Raw genomic sequence first — 15,811 nt, 5'->3', positions numbered from 1 at the left:
CACTCACTCACACCCGCATACACATATTCATTCACGCATGCATCCATTCATTCTCGCACACATCCTACACACATTTACACTGACATGCAGACACGCATTCTCATTTCCATTTGTACACACATTCTCACACATGCATACACCCATGCATACAACACTACACACACAGTTGCATTCACGCACACACTTTCACATACATGCACACAGTCACACACACAAAACATCTCCTCCCCTGTCGGAAGCCCAACTTACCTACATCAAGGGGGTCTTCCAGCAGAGAACGGGACGGGGCGCTGCTATCGCCAGCAGCGCCCGTCAGCAGAACACCGCCAGGCCGTACCATGTGTCATGATATGGCTGGTGGTGGTCTACTGGAGTGGCGCTGCTGGTGGTAGCAACGGCACCTTTCCACCATCCACCAGTATGGCCACCTCCGGATTTCCACCCTTCTTGTGGCAGAAATCCAGCTGTGGTATAATTTGGCAAACGGATGGTAACCGCGGCAATGGTCTTTTGGCGGCCATCGCCGCGGCGGTAGGCGGCTTTTACCGTCAATGTTAAAATGAGGGCCAGAAGCTTAAAGCAATTATGAAAGACTATGGGCCTGATTTTGAATTTGGCAGGCGGGTTACTCCATGGCAAACATGATGGGTATCATGTCCACCTTATTACAAGTGTGGAGTACCTGCGTAACAAACAAAATCAGAGCCTATAGTTCTTCCCTTATTGTTCTAGTCACTCTAGCCAGAATCACATTATGAACATATGGCTTTCCTTCTCCGGCACATATTCCACAAATCACTTTCTCTGTAAATAGTGAGCCTTGCCACTGGCTTCAGTATTGAACCAGGAAAAATGTTGGCTGTTCTGCAACCCATAAAGCAGACTGAAGTGCCCCAGACTGTACTATAAGTCTGATGGCAGTGCATATCTGGCACAGACAGCTGGGAGACTCCAGATAGTAAAAGAAGAATCAAGAAAAAAGTGGCTGGGGCTTAACTAAACAGTTCTAGTTTTCAGAACTATGAATGTCAAGTATACTACTAATGAACAAGCTCTGCTTAAAAAAAGCAGAGCAATGCTGGTTCCGTCACATGTAAACCAATTCATGCACAACTTGTGTGCAGAGTCAGAATATAGAAGGTACCTGCGGTGGGAAGAGGACTAGGGACACTAGTCAAAGGGAGTCTGTTCTTGCCTTTGGCTCAGTAAGGGCTCCCTCTTCCTGGGGGAAGCAGTCTTTGGTCCAGGATGAGCCTCAGTCAGGCACTTCCACAGGTTCAAGGATCATGCTTTTTGTTAGTGCAGGTCCTTTTGTCAACGATGCAAGTCTTCTCATGTCCTCTTGTTGCAAGTTGTTGCAGATCTGAGGTTCTGGTGGCAGGGGAGCCCTTAAATCCCAGATTTAGGGTTGTTAGGGGTGTGGGTTCAAGTAGCCACTGAGCTACTGGCCCCAGCGGCTATTCTGCCCGTGAGGCGACAACATCTGTTGGGTCGTGGGTCCATTGTCCTGACTCCTGGAGTGTTCACACCTCTGCCCACGGGGCCAGAATGTGGTCCTGGTAGCAGCAGCTGTGGGCTGGCAGTCAGAGCACAGGAAAGCTAGGATAACTTGGTGGGCAACCTCTAAGGTTGCTTTCTGGGTCCATACCATGTCACCCTCTGTACAAGATTTGTGTCAGGGGTGAAAAGGCACATTGTTTGATTCCAAACATGACCCACTTTGGCCGTACCATAATGCTGCTGCTGACTTTGGGTTTGCCTGGGTGCCAAAGCACATTACCACGTGGACTGTTGTTCACTTATAGTAGCCTTTCAGGAGAAAAGGCCACTATAGGGACATACACGCTTTCACTTATATGTCCACACCTCTAATATAATGTACCCTGTCCTCTGGGCTTAGAAGGCATATTTAAGGGTGATTGATATTTATTAAAGGCAGTGCTGGGGCCGTACCACACAGTCCAGCTTGAACTCTATGCACTGCTCTTGCAATCTGCAGTGGCAGGCCTGCTGTCAGTAGTTCAGTCAGAGTGGCACAAGTAGTGCATCTGTCCCTGTTAAGGGTCTTTAACATAATGCCATGGGTACCACTGGCACCAAATACTAAGGATTTATAAGAGGGTTAAAGTGCTTGCTATTTGGGGATACCAATTCACAGTTACCAATTTAGAGAGAGAACACTTTCACTGGGACCTGGTTAGCAGGCTCCAGTGCACTTTCAGAGACATAACCAACAGCATCTAGAGTGAAAAGTGTGGGGGTGATCAGCTCAAAAGGGCATTTTCCTATAGGTCATATGTGTCACAATTAGTAATTGGGATTCTCAAATTGTGATATTTACTCAATTGCAATTTAGATATCGCAAATCCTAATGAATCTAAGTTTTCCTTTTAAATTTGCAGTTCCGATTGGGTCGCAAAGTGACCTAGCCCATGAATACTAATGAAGAAGGTTGACATTAGTGAGCCACTAGGAACCACTGCCATCAAGGGGATGGTGGCCAGTTAGAGTCACGACATCACCATGTTTGTTATTCCTTTTTTTTTTCTAATCGAGCCTGTTACCATTAAAGAAACAGGATTGCGTTTTTAAAAAAAAGTTCCTTTCTCTTTTTTTTTGTTTGGGAGGACGTAGTAGTCCCATGGTGCACTGGCTCCTATAAAGCACACTTTTTTTACATTTACATAGTGGAATTTGTAAAAGATTCACACCTACATGTTAGTAGTCAGTAAATTATTAATGTTTTGCGACCGGAATTTGGTCCAAAACAGTAATACATACCATTCCGGCTCAGTATTTGAAAGGGACACCCCTTCAAAATACCAAATCGGTATTTAATCGCAAAACCATAGTGCAATTAGGTAACATGGGGCCAGATGTAGGAAGCCTTTTGCATGTCGCAAACTGCGAAAAACGCAGTTTGCGGCATGCAAAAGGCCGAACGCGATGCTCATCCTCAAATTGCGAGTCAGTACCGACTCGCAATTTGAGGATGCGACTCGCAAATAGGAAGGGGTGTTCCCTTCCTATTTGCGACCGCATCGCCATGCTGAGTTGCTTTGTGACCGCGAATGCGGTCGCAAACCAACTCGCAGTTACCACCAGTGTCACACTAGTGGTACTCATTTCTGTGTTAAGAGATCTCTGTCCTGTTGACAGAAATATCCACTTAGATGAGATAGAGATCTCTTAACACAGAAATATAAGTTTGTGTAGTAAATTTGGGTAGATCCAGAGGGGTGTCTGTAACATAGGGAATGTCTGTGCTGCTGTAGAGAAGAACATAGCAGGAGCAGCCACAAAGTCAGGCCCACCTGCGATGCACCTTCGGCGGATCGACAAAAAGGTTGGTCTTGCCTTGGTTCTCGGAGCAGTGTTTAGCCAAAAGTCCCAAATTTGGGATTTTGGCTGTCTACCACAACCAAGGGTCCAGGACTGGTGGGTCACTCCTTGGGAGTTCAGAACTCACTCAAGCTGGATCCAGATGTGGGTTCAAAGTGGTGGGAGCCTTTTATGTCCCTGTGGCTCTGAACAGGAGGCCAGCAAATCTGAGTTCATGTAAAGATACAGGGCTCAAACAGAAGGGCTGGCCCTTGAGGGTTCAAGGCAGGCTCCAGGCAGCAAAGCAGTCTTCCCAGGTGCAGCAAATCAGTCTTGTGGAGTACAAATCGGGCCACGGCAACAGGCAGTCCTCAGAGAGTCCTTCCACAGGCCCAGTAAGTGAACTGATGAGTGGGTCTAAGGGTCCTATTTTTATGCTTGGTGCTTTCTTTGAAGTTGGGAGAAGTTTCTAGAGGTTTTTCCTATAGTGCTTGGCTTCCCTGCTCTGGCTCCAAGCCGGCTCCAGAGAAAATGTGGACATTTCAAGTCCTGTGTGTGAAGGCAGAGCACAGCCTATTTAGCTGCAGATGGGGCTATGCCTAGCACCACCAACCCCCAACCTGCCAGCAGATGGCACATTCAGGCACTCCTGATCCCTCTACTGGTTGACTGTCTGGGAGGAATTCACAAGTTCTAATTGTGAGTTACACCCAGTCATGCGACCCAGGGAAGGCTGCAGGTACCAAATGGCTAAGAGCAGGAAAATGGCAACTTTCTAAAAGAGGCATTTTCAAAATTGTAATTTAAAATACAATATTACCATTAAAGAGGATTTTTTATTACATTTTCATAGATACCAAAAAATTAAATGCACATCTGCCCCCAATCAAAAGTTGATAAATGTAATGATGCAACCCAAACTAATCCTATGGGACAGGTAGGCCTCACAGTAGTGAAAAAGGAATTTAGGAGTTTTTTTACTACCAGGACGTGTACAATGGCCTACCAAAGGCCTACCTTAAGGGTGACTTATATGCAATAAAATGGTATAAGTAAGGGGGTTATATTGCCAAGTTGAATGGGCAGTTTAAAACTGCTTGAATGAAAGCACAGAGCACGTTTCTCACCACACACCCACAGCACCATCACAATGTTTTTATTTTCTTATATACGATTGAATAAATTGTTCATTTGACATGTTTGCATATTGATTTTAATATCTATGGTCTTCGGACCACTGCAGACTGTCACAGCAGTTTTTAAGTGATAACTCGGCTTTGCCCTTGAAACCAATGGCAAAACGAAAAACTCCCTTTTTAGGGGTGAACGCAAAGCACTCCGTACCCTACAGTAATCTCTCTTTGGGCTTCTAACCATGGCCATGTAGCATCAGTCTCTTTCATTGATTCGTGGGTTTGCCTTTTAAAATCTACTTGCTTTCATTCATAAAAGGCATGCATACGTCATGCCTTTTCCGGTGTTTAGCCCACCTGCAAAGCACCGGTAAACTACTGAAAACATACAAGGCTCCATGTTTTCAGCATGGTTTCTGAACTACTTTATCTTTTTATTTTCCACTCAGCATGATCGTGCTGGGGTTTACATAGCCCGATTGCGCTCTGTTTTTCCGTTTTCAATTTTAGCACGATCGCGCTGCATTTCACATAGCGCAATTGCGCTTTGTGTTTTTTCTTTTAATTTGTGTGACAAGAAACATCCGGTTAGGAGTTTACAGCGCTAATAGCTCTAACTCAAGCAAATGTGAGACCCGTTGCATTGCAAATGCTTGTTAATGTATATGTCACCTCTACAGCAGACCTGCTGAGTCATAAGGCAGGATGCTGTATATTAAAAAGCAGGACATATACCTTATATGTCCTAACAATAAACACCCATATTGTCGTTTTCACTGTGGAAAGGCTTGTTGCCCCATTAGCAAATCCAGGATTAAACTCTGATAACTTTGTGTTGCTAACTCTTGAATGGAACTACTAAAGTTGGTACGCCAAGGTATTAAATTAATCATTGCCTTAAACCCAACTTGATGCCCAATCCAGATTTAATGCAACTTTTATACAATTGCATCTTTCAGAAAGCTGCACTCTGCTGCCCAAATTTACTGGTGGTCTCCACAGATGCTGGCCACCACAGCAGCTTTCTGCCCTCCTTAAGTGAGGTGTGAATGACCCGCAGGAAAGGGAACAATCAAGACCTGCCATAGAGAGAGGTGTTATCTTTCTTTGGCTGGAAGGCTCACTTGGTGTGTGTCCAAAAGACAAGCATCATTGAAAGCTGCCTTTGGAGGGCAAATGGTTAACACATGAGAGAGGGGTTCTTATTTGTTCCGGTAGAAAGGTTGGCGTCAGGTATACAGAGGGAAAACCTGTGGCCAAACCGGTTTCCCATTGGGCACGTAGTCTTCAGGTTGCCATACCTCTAGGGTGAGCCACCAAGCTCCAAAAGCTGAGAAATGGGTTCTTCCATCATGGGACTGGGCGAAATACTGCACTATGGGAAAGCTAGATCCCACACTTCTCGGTCATCATCAAGAAGGGAAGTTCTTACTAGCCCATTTGTTAGTACCCCCTGCATCCCTGAGGTAATTTTCTGGGCATGAATATGGCACCTCTGGCTCCAACACCTCAGATCTCATCTGGACGAGAGAGAGGACTGAAGAAGGACTGCATTGCTGTTTCCTGGGCCTGGCAAGAGAGGCTGCACCAACCAATGAACTTCACCTCCCGATCCTTGAGCTAGCAAGGAGAGGACTGTGTCTGTGGTGTCTGGCTCAAGAAAAAGTTGTTCCAGCGCCCCAGACAGAAAAGGTGAGTGCCAAGAGTCAGTTTGATGACTTCCTGTTACAGCACCAGGGCCACAAAAGCTGAAGTAGCCTGTACTGACCAGTCAGTAATCACAATCCTTTCACTGCTTTTGACTGCCAATCTGTAGCCTGCACAATGGAGTCCTGATGCTCAAAAGAGTCTGCTGGATGCAGGAGATCTGTTGGAGTACAATTTGGTCACCCTAGACAGACATTAAGCTTTACCAAAGGAAACAGCTGGTTTCGCTATGACCCGTGACCAGTAGTCCAGTGGTATCTGGGCTTTTGCTGGACAAAAGAGGATATAGAGGGACAGCTACTCCTGTGGCCTGAGTGCCCTACCTGGACCGAGCAGTAGCCCAGGTGGACTCCTTTCAACTGCATCTTACAGCATCTTCAGCATCCTGTATCCCTTGCATCAGGACCACTCCATTGAAGTCTATAGCTGTTCACCTATCGCGCCTGGAACTGGACATATGACTGCTTTGATGCCAAGGTAACTGCCATACTACTCCTCATTGGCCCCCCTGAACTTTCTCATGTCAGAATTGTTTGCCTAAAGTGGCCGAGGTAGCTGAACGGAATTCTTTGAAAGTTTTAGAAAGTTTTCAAATTTCACAGTTACCAATGCATGGTTGTGTTTTCAAGTTAAAAGCTGAGATTTATGTTTTACTTAAAAATCTGCCTCTCTGGAACCCTATGACTGATTTTGTGTGTTTTGGTGTGTAAAAAAAAAAAAAAGATTTTTTTATTAATTGGTGTTGGATTACTTTCATGATGCTTGACTTTATTTTGTTGTTTTGGAACTTCTAAATGCCTTACACTTGTTCCTTTATTTAAGCCTGACTGTTCGAAGTCACAACTACCCATGTTTAGCAAACAAGCCTGAGTAGACCTCAATTGAGAGCATACTTTAGTGATATCCCACAACAGCACCATATAATATACCACAATTCTTCACAAGCAGTTAGTTTGCAATTTGGTTGAGCATACGATCCTGTTTGTTGCATTGTTAAGGACCAGAATTTTGAGTAGCACATGGCTTTATGCCACAAGGTCTCAGGCCTGTTGTTTACAGCTTGGAATGTAATCCTGTATCCTGTAATTCTGTATGCTGCAGTGAGCCATTAAAATGAAGATTTACTCACACAGGCAACACAAAAGAATGATGGATGGAGTGCTGAACACTACAAACACTCACCCCTAGTCACAGATCTGGGTTTAATCCATCATTCTTTTTCTCACCATGCCACCCCAGTTTGGACCCAGCCATATGCAAATCAGTCTTGACCCTGTTCCTCATGGGAAAAGTCCAGCCTGAACTGCCAGGCCAGGTCCTCCCTGAACCGGAAACTAGCATCCTGTGACCAGTTTCAGGGTATCACCCTTATCAGCCAGGATAGCTTGAATCCAGTGGCACAGTGAGCACAGGACCCATGTCTGGGCATACCCTTCCCACTTAGGGCAACTTCAGCAACACAAAAGGATGATGGATGGAGTGCTGAACAAAGCAAACACTCACCCCTAGTCACACATCTGGTTTAATCCATTGTTTTTTGCTCTTTGTACCCGCCATATGCAAATAACTCTTGACCCTGTTCCTCAAAAAAACCGTCCAGCCCAAACTGCCAGGCCAGGTCCTCCCTGGATTGGAAACGAGCATCCTGGGAACAGTTTCAGGGTATCACCCTTCATCAGCCAGGGTTGCGTGAATCCAGTGGCACAGTGAGCACAGGGCATACGTCTGGGCAACCCCTTCCCAATTAGGGCAACTTTAGCAACACAAAAGGATGATGGACAGAGGGCTGAACAATGCAAACACTCACCCCCAGTCACAGATCTGGGTTTAATCCATCATTCTTTTGCTCACCAAGCCACCTCAGTTTGGACCCAGTCATAAGCAAATCAATCTTGACCCTTTTTCCTCATGGGAACAGTCCGGCCTGAACTGCCAGGCCAGGTCATCCCTGGCACAGAAATAAGCATCCTGGGACCAGTTTCAGGGTATTACCCTTCATCAGCCAGGCTAGCTTGAAACCATTGGCACAGTGAGCACGGGACCCAATTCTGCACATACCCTTCCCACTTAGGGCAACTTTAGCGACACAAAAGGATGATGGACAGAGTGCTGAACAATGCAAACACTCACCCCAAGTCACAGATTGGGGTTTAATCCATCTTTCTTTTACTCACCATGCCACCCCAGTTTGGACCAGCCATTTGGAAATCAGTCTTGACCCTGTTCCTCATGGGAACAGTCCAGCCCGAACTACCAAGCCAGGTCCTCCCTTGACCGGAAACAAGCATCCAACCATTTAATTTTTTGTCTTCTACCAGGAGGGAACACCCTCTAAGATAGTGGTTTGTGGGTATTAACAAACTTTTCACAAACTTCACCTCTTGGTCATATGGAGATTTAGCAGATTTAAGTGCAAGAGTAATTCTACTTCCAGGGAGAGAATAGGAAATGAGCTCTCCCGAAATGTGGAGGGGAGTGGGAGAAGGAGCTTTTTCCCTACTGAAAAAATGCTGCAGATGAAAGGTGCAATTGTAGTCATGCAGGATATTTTCGCAAATGTCATTGTACATTATGTGTAATCTTTCATGCTGAAGTGCCTTTACTTTAATATCAATGGGATTTCCATAAGGTTTTCTAGGAACAACGCAGCAACTCTCAACTGTCACCGCTTCCTAGATGTACTGCTGGAAACTCTGCAAAGTAAAACATGAATACTTTCAAGACAGCAGCAAGCTGGTGTGAGTAAATATACAGTTCAGAATTTAGACAATGAATAGTGCTGAGGATGTGTGTACAAAACGTTTTTGACAGCATTGATTCAGAAATAGCAGGCCTGGTGTATTAAAGGATTTTGCATTCACAACATCACACGGTTTGCAACTGCAAACTCCTTAGGCCCTAATTCACGAAGGCTTTTTTGGCCTCAAGCATAGACTTACTGTTGAACATGGCTTCAATTATGCCTGTCAGGAATTCATGGAATGATTGGCAGGCATACACAGGTCTGCTACTGTGCAATTCTCCACTACAAAGTGTAGAAATACACAGTATTAAATCCAAGCAATTGTTCGATAGGGATGTGATCTGTTTTGTAAATTTATGAAGACTCAAAAACCTGTGAGTTTGTCTCTCACAAACTCCATTCTGGCCCTTTCTTACCCAGGAAATGCTTGGAACTTTACCCCGACAAAAGGCTGAAGTAATTCCCCATACATGGTGGGAAGGGAAATGGATCACTTCCAAACTTGGAGGTGATGTAAGGGAACAGGTTTCTTCACAGAAAAAATACATTCCCCATGAAAGCATAAGGAAAGGAAAGAACATGTGTATTTTCACACCAAGGTGAATGTCTCTGGTGCATAATTGTACACTAGTAACAAGAACAACTTGGAAAAAAGGGAGCCTGGGTAACGTCTTATAATATTTCTAATAGTATGCTGGGAATCTTGAACATGGTGCAGCTTTTCAGGCGTACTAATGGAAATGTTTGCAAATTCCCAAAAGTAATATATCTTGATCTGTTCATAAGAGTATACGAAAGATGCCCTGTTAGTGTGACAAGACGCTGTCCAGTTAAGGCCAGGCCTATTTACAGTCGCTGATCACCTCTTATGTTCCAATGCGAAATCTTAGGTCAGTTGCTGTCAAATTGGCCACAGTTGCAAGATTTACAAAAAGCCAGAATTGGTGTTTGCTTTTACAGTTATTTGGCCCCTTAAGCCTGGAATTCATTAGTGTTGGACCTCCGGGTTGCCTCCTCCGAATGGATTTTCAGGAAAAATGTAAAACGTGGTTGTTGGGATCCAGATAAAACCCTATCTATGCATGTAGGAGGCTGGCCTGGTTTGTAGTGGGTACCTTGGGAACTTACACCTTATACCAGGTCCAGTTATTCCTTTTTAGTAATATGTACTGGTGTTCTAGCTGATAGAGGTAACTATAGCAGAGCAGCTTAGGCTGAACTAGGAGACATGCAAAGCTCCTGAAATACCACTTATAGTTACACAGTGCTGATACACACGTAAAGACAATACTCAGTGTTACCAAAATAAAGGCATTTTATTTGGGTGACACAAGGCCAAAAATATCTTAGAGGCAATACATCTTCTGGAGGTAAGTATTATACACAATATATACACTGGACACCAAAATAAAGTAAGTAATTAGACGTAGGATAGTGTAAACAATAGGAAATGCTATAGAATACAAGGTGAGAAAATAGGTTGAGGGGCAATACAAACCATATACTAAGAAAGTGGAATGCGAATCACAAATTACCCCCTAGATAAGTGTAGTGTGTAGAGAATTGCTGGGAAAGTAAGAATACATCAAAGGTAAGTAAAATACCCCACCCCAGAGCCCAGGAAAGTAGGTGTAAAGTACTGCAAGTTTCCTTAGGACACACTACAAGTCGTGATTAGAGTTATTGCAAGAACCAAGCAAGACTGCAAACAAAAAATGGTGGATTCCTGGACCTGAAGACCTACAAAGGAAGGAGACCAAGTCCAGAAGTCAGAAGAAGTTCCAGGAAGCACAGGAGCCCCTGCCAACCCAGAAGAGGGTGCAAAAGAAGAGTCCCCAGTTGGATGAAGACTGCAGAAATGCACCCAAGGAAGATGTCAGCAGGTTCATGCATGATGGAATGGATGCCCCATGAAGAGATGTTGGACGTAGGTGAGTTTTGGCACTGGATTCATCCAACAAGCCTTAGTTCCGGCAAAGTCACGTTCTGCATCAAAGTGGCACTGTCTGGAACCAGGAGGGCCCTGGGGGTCTCGACTCTGTGTGAGGAGGAAGAGTGGGCTCTCAGCACTTCAGAGAGCCCTCAGTCAACCAGACAGCACCCACCGGAGTCCCAGGACATGGGGACAATGAAGGTGCAAAATGTGGTTGGTGCAGCACTACAAAGGAAGGTCCCACACCGCCGGAGGTCAACTCAGCAAGTTGAGCATCTAAGGATAGATTGCTGGGGACAGGGGCCAGGCTGTGCACAAAGGAATTTTGCAAATAATGCAGAGAGGCCTCAGGAGGTGAAGAAGATGCGGAGCACTGGGGTACTGTCGTACTTGGGGAAGGCAAGCTCTTACCTCCTCCAAATTGGGACAGCAGGACCTTCGGGCAGTCTGTGTCGAAGGGGTCCACCACCTGTGTTCCAAGGAGCACACTTGTTGCAAGGAGAGGAGTTCAAGAGAACCGGTTGTCAACTGTGAAGGTGTCTGCAAGAGCAGGGAAGTGACTCCGTCACTCCACAGGAGATTTCTTCAGTCATTCTGGTGCACGGTGAAGACAGGGAGTCCCCAGAGGGTGCAAACCATGGAAACTGTTGCAGTTGCTGGGTGGAGCTGAAGTTGCAGAGGAAAAGTAGTCCTTCAGGATACTTTGTTGCTGTTACAGCAGTTCCTGGAGCAGTCTGCGGTCGATCCGAGGTCGGAGGATGAAGTAGTAGTTGCAGAGGAATCCTGCTGGAAACTTGCAAGTAGAATCTGAAGAGAAACCCACAGGAGAGACCCTAAATAGCCCTGAGAGGGAGATTGGCTACCTTATCAGGTATAGACCTATCAGGAGGGGTCTCTGATGTCACCTGCTGGCACTGGCCACTCAGAGGCATCCAGAGTGTACCCACACCTTGGAACACAAGATGGCTGAAGTCTGGGACACACTGGAGAAGCTCGGAGTGGTGATGGACAGGGTCACACCCCTTTCCTTTGTCCAGTTTCGCACCAAAGCAGGGACTAGGGGTCCCTGAACTGGTGTAGAGTGGCTGATGCAAGGAGGGCACCATTTGTGCCCTTCAAAGCATTTCCAGAGGCTGGGGAGGCTACCCCTCCCCGGCCTGTTACACCTATTTCCAAAGGGAGAGGGTGTAACATCCTGCTCCCAAAGGAAATGCTTTGTTCTGCCTTCCTGGGACTGAGCTGCTCAGACCCCAGGAGGGCAGAACCCTGTCTGTGAGGTGGCAGCAGCTATAGCTGCAGTGCAAGCCTCAGAGAGCTGGTTTAGCAGTGCTGAGGGTCCGTGGTGGAGCCCCCAGGATGCATGGAATTGGCTCCCCAATACCATATTTGTAATGGGGGGACAATTCCATGATCATAGACACCTTACATGGCCATATTCGGGGTTACCATTGTGAAGCTACATATAGGTATTGACCTATATGTAGTGCACATGTGTAATGGCGTCCCCGCACTCACAAAGTCCTGGGAATTGGCCCTGGACTGTGTGGGGGCACCTTTGCTAGTGCAAGGGTGCCGTCACACTTTGTAACTTTGCACCTAGCCTTCAGTAAATGAAGGTTAGGCATATATGTGACTTATACCTTACTTAAGTGCACTGAAAATGGCTGTGAAATAATGTGTGGACTATTTCACGCAGGCTGCATTGGCAGTCCTGTGAAAGGGTTTGTCTGAGCTCCTTATGGGTGACAAAAGAAATGCTGCAGGCCATAAGCATCTCCTGGAACCCAAATGCCCTGTGTACCTTGGCGCCATATACTAGGGACTTATAAGGGGGGTCTAGTGTGCCAATTGAAATTGGTAAATGGAGTCACTAGCCTACATTGACAAATTTAAAAGCAGAGAGAGCATTCGCAACAAAACACATTAGACCACAAACTATGAGCACTGGGGTCCTGACCAGCAGTATCCCAGTGAGACAGCAAAAACATACTGACATACAGGTAAAAATGGGGCTAACATGCCAAGGAAGATGGTACTTTCCTACTGTGCACAATTCCTTTTTATTTGTAACCAGCCTGTTAGTGCTGGGACACTTCGTTAGAAGTAGCCATGCGCTTTACAAGTGACATTATTAATATTATTTTTATTACTATTATTTTCCTTTGTAAATCAGGGCCTAATTTGCAGTCTACAAAGGATCTCATATGTCTTTGTGACTATGAATGCTTGTGAATTAAAAGGAGGAGGGAGTGAAAGGGGTGTCGTCCCTTCTTAAGAAATATTGAAGTGAATCAGTGCTTTCCATCTGCAATTGCAGACACAAGCCATTGATGATAATTAGTTCACAAGAGAAATGTGTTGGCAACTGATATCGAGAAGCAAATGCAACATGAGTCATAAGCAATATGGAGGCTTCGGGAATCATTCAGTAAAAAGTCAAACATCTGTAGTTATATTTAGTAATATATCTTGTGGAGTGTAAAGTATTATTATGTGTTTTGGTATTATGTGTTTGTTAGAAATTGGGTCTTTGGTTGGCAGTTAGGTTACCCCCTGTCCAAGCAAGGAACCTCACTCTAATCAGGGTAAGTCACAAACAATTCAAATTATCCTGTGCCTACCATCTGGTAGCTTGGCACTGAGCTGTCAGGCTTAACTTAGAAGGCAATGTGTAAAGTATTTGTGCAATAAATCATGCAATAACGCAGTACAGCACCACAAAAATACACCACACAGTGTTTAGAAAAATATATAACATTTATCTGATAAGATGCAGGTCAAAACGATTAAAATGCAATAAGTATTTGTTGAGATATCACTGTAAAAATGATATAAAGTGCCTTTATTCTTTTAAAAGAAATCAATGTCTCTTTCAAGCACAAAGTACCTGGTTTGCGTTCAAAATCTCTGCAAAGAACTGCAGAGGAGGAGATGCGTGGAAAAAAGGGAGGTGTGCGTCAATTTCCCTGCCACGCACAGCGATGCGTTGTTAGGTTTTCACGCAGGGATGGCATGCATCGATTTCTGGTGCTCGGTTGTGGATCCTCTTCGGGTTGCGGGGTTTTCGGACGCCCCAGGGACGGTGCGTGGATTGCCACGGGGACGAAGTCACAGGGGATGCGTCTATCCGGTGGGTGTTGCGTGGAAATTTCTTCCGCACAGCAGGCGCTGCGTTGATTCCTCTCTGGAAGTCGGGCTGCGTCGTTCCGGCTCAGCTGTGCGTCGATCCAGTGGGCCGTGCATCGAATTTCCAGCCGCTACCCTGGCGCTGCGTTAATCTTCTTGTTGCGAAGTTGGGCTGTGTCGTTCCAGTTCGGCGATGCAGGCTGTGCGTCTTATCTGTCAGGCTGTGCGTTGATTTTTTCTGCACAAAAAATTCTCTAGTAGAGATTAACGTAGTCATTACAACCTCTGCGGTCTTTTTACAAGACCGCTGAGGGACTGCTGTGCGGAAGACCGCCAGTAGTGGCGGTTTGCCGCTCAGCGTATTATGACCGTTGGCTGCTCTCCGTCCTTTTTCCGATAGAGAGCCGCCAACAGCCATACTGGCGGGCGGCGGCTAAGTGGAGGTTGCTCCACCTTCACCGCCACGCCAACAGAACACCGCCCACCGAATCATGTCCTGTGAATCGGCGTGGCGGTGTTTTGTTGGCGGTGTGGTGTCGGCGGAGCAGCCCCCCTGGCTCCGGTCCCCTCCCGGAGGATCTACGGAACAGGTAAGTCGATCGTCTGTTAAGGGAGGGGGTGGGGGGGTGTTGTGTGGGTGCATGGGGGTGTGCGTCTGTGTATGTAGAGGGGGTGTGTGAGTGCGTGTATGCTTGCAAGGGTGTTGCGTGTTTTGGGAATGAGTGCGTGTATGCCTGCGGGTATGTCTGTATGGATGTGTGTGTTTGTATGTGGGTGTGCGTGTCTGACTGCGTGTGTGGATGTAGGCATGTATGTCGGTGTGTGTGCGTGTGTGTGTTGGTGGTGCTTGTGTGTGTGTCGTGTGTGTGTGAGTTTTGTGATGTGGGGTGGGGAGGGGGGCCCTGCCACCTTTGGGGGGTGGCAGGGGTGGTGGGGGTGTAGGGGAGGGAGTCGGGGTGGGGGTGGGGGAGACCCCTATCAGTGCCTGGGAAGGAATTCCCTGGCGCTTATAGTGCTTACCGCCATGGATTTCATGGCAGTTCCAACCGCAGGAAATCCACTGCGGTAAGCCGGGTCAAAATACCGGCAGCGGTATAGTGACGGCCGCCGGGCTGTAGACCCAGGTCTCCAGCCCGGCGGGCGGAAAGGAGAACCGGCGGATGACCATGGCGGTGACCGCCATGGTCATAATACCAAAAAAATGACCGCCAGCCTGTTGGCGGTCTTACCGCCGATTCTCCGCCTTCCGATTCTCCGCCTTCCGCCAGGGTCATAATGAACCTGAACCTGAGACTTCAGGGAACAGGAGGCGAGCTCTATCCAAGCACTTGGAGAGCACTTCTCACCACAGCCAGAGAGCAGCAAGGCAACAGCAAGGCAGCAGTCCTTCACAGAAAGCAGTCAGGTGAGTCCTTTGGGCAGCCAGGCAGTTCTTCTTTGCAGGATGCAGATTCCGGTTCAGGTTCTCTTTTCCAAGAAGTGTCTTGTCAGGTAGAGTGTCTACCACAGAACTGTCTAAATTGTAGGGTCTGAGACCCTGCTTAAATACTCAAATGTGCTTTTGAAGTGGGGTAGACTTCAAAGAGTGGCTTAGAAGTGCACAAGGTCCCCTTTCAGTTCCATCCTGTCTGCCAGGGTCCAGGCAGGGGGTGTGGCAGTCCTTTGTGTGAGGCCAGGCTACTGTCCTTTGACATATAAGTGTCAAGCCCTCCACCCTCCCAGCCCAGGAAGACCATTCAAAATGCAGATGTATGCAAGTGAGGCTGAGTAACCTGTGTTTGGGGTGCGTCTGAGTGAATGAACAAGGGAGCTGTCAACTAAACCTAGCCAGATGTGGATTGGAAGGAA

The sequence above is a fragment of the Pleurodeles waltl genome, chromosome 11 (genome assembly GCF_031143425.1).
Source record: "Pleurodeles waltl isolate 20211129_DDA chromosome 11, aPleWal1.hap1.20221129, whole genome shotgun sequence".
Classification (NCBI taxonomy): domain Eukaryota; kingdom Metazoa; phylum Chordata; class Amphibia; order Caudata; family Salamandridae; genus Pleurodeles; species Pleurodeles waltl.
This window is presented reverse-complemented; position numbering follows the sequence as displayed.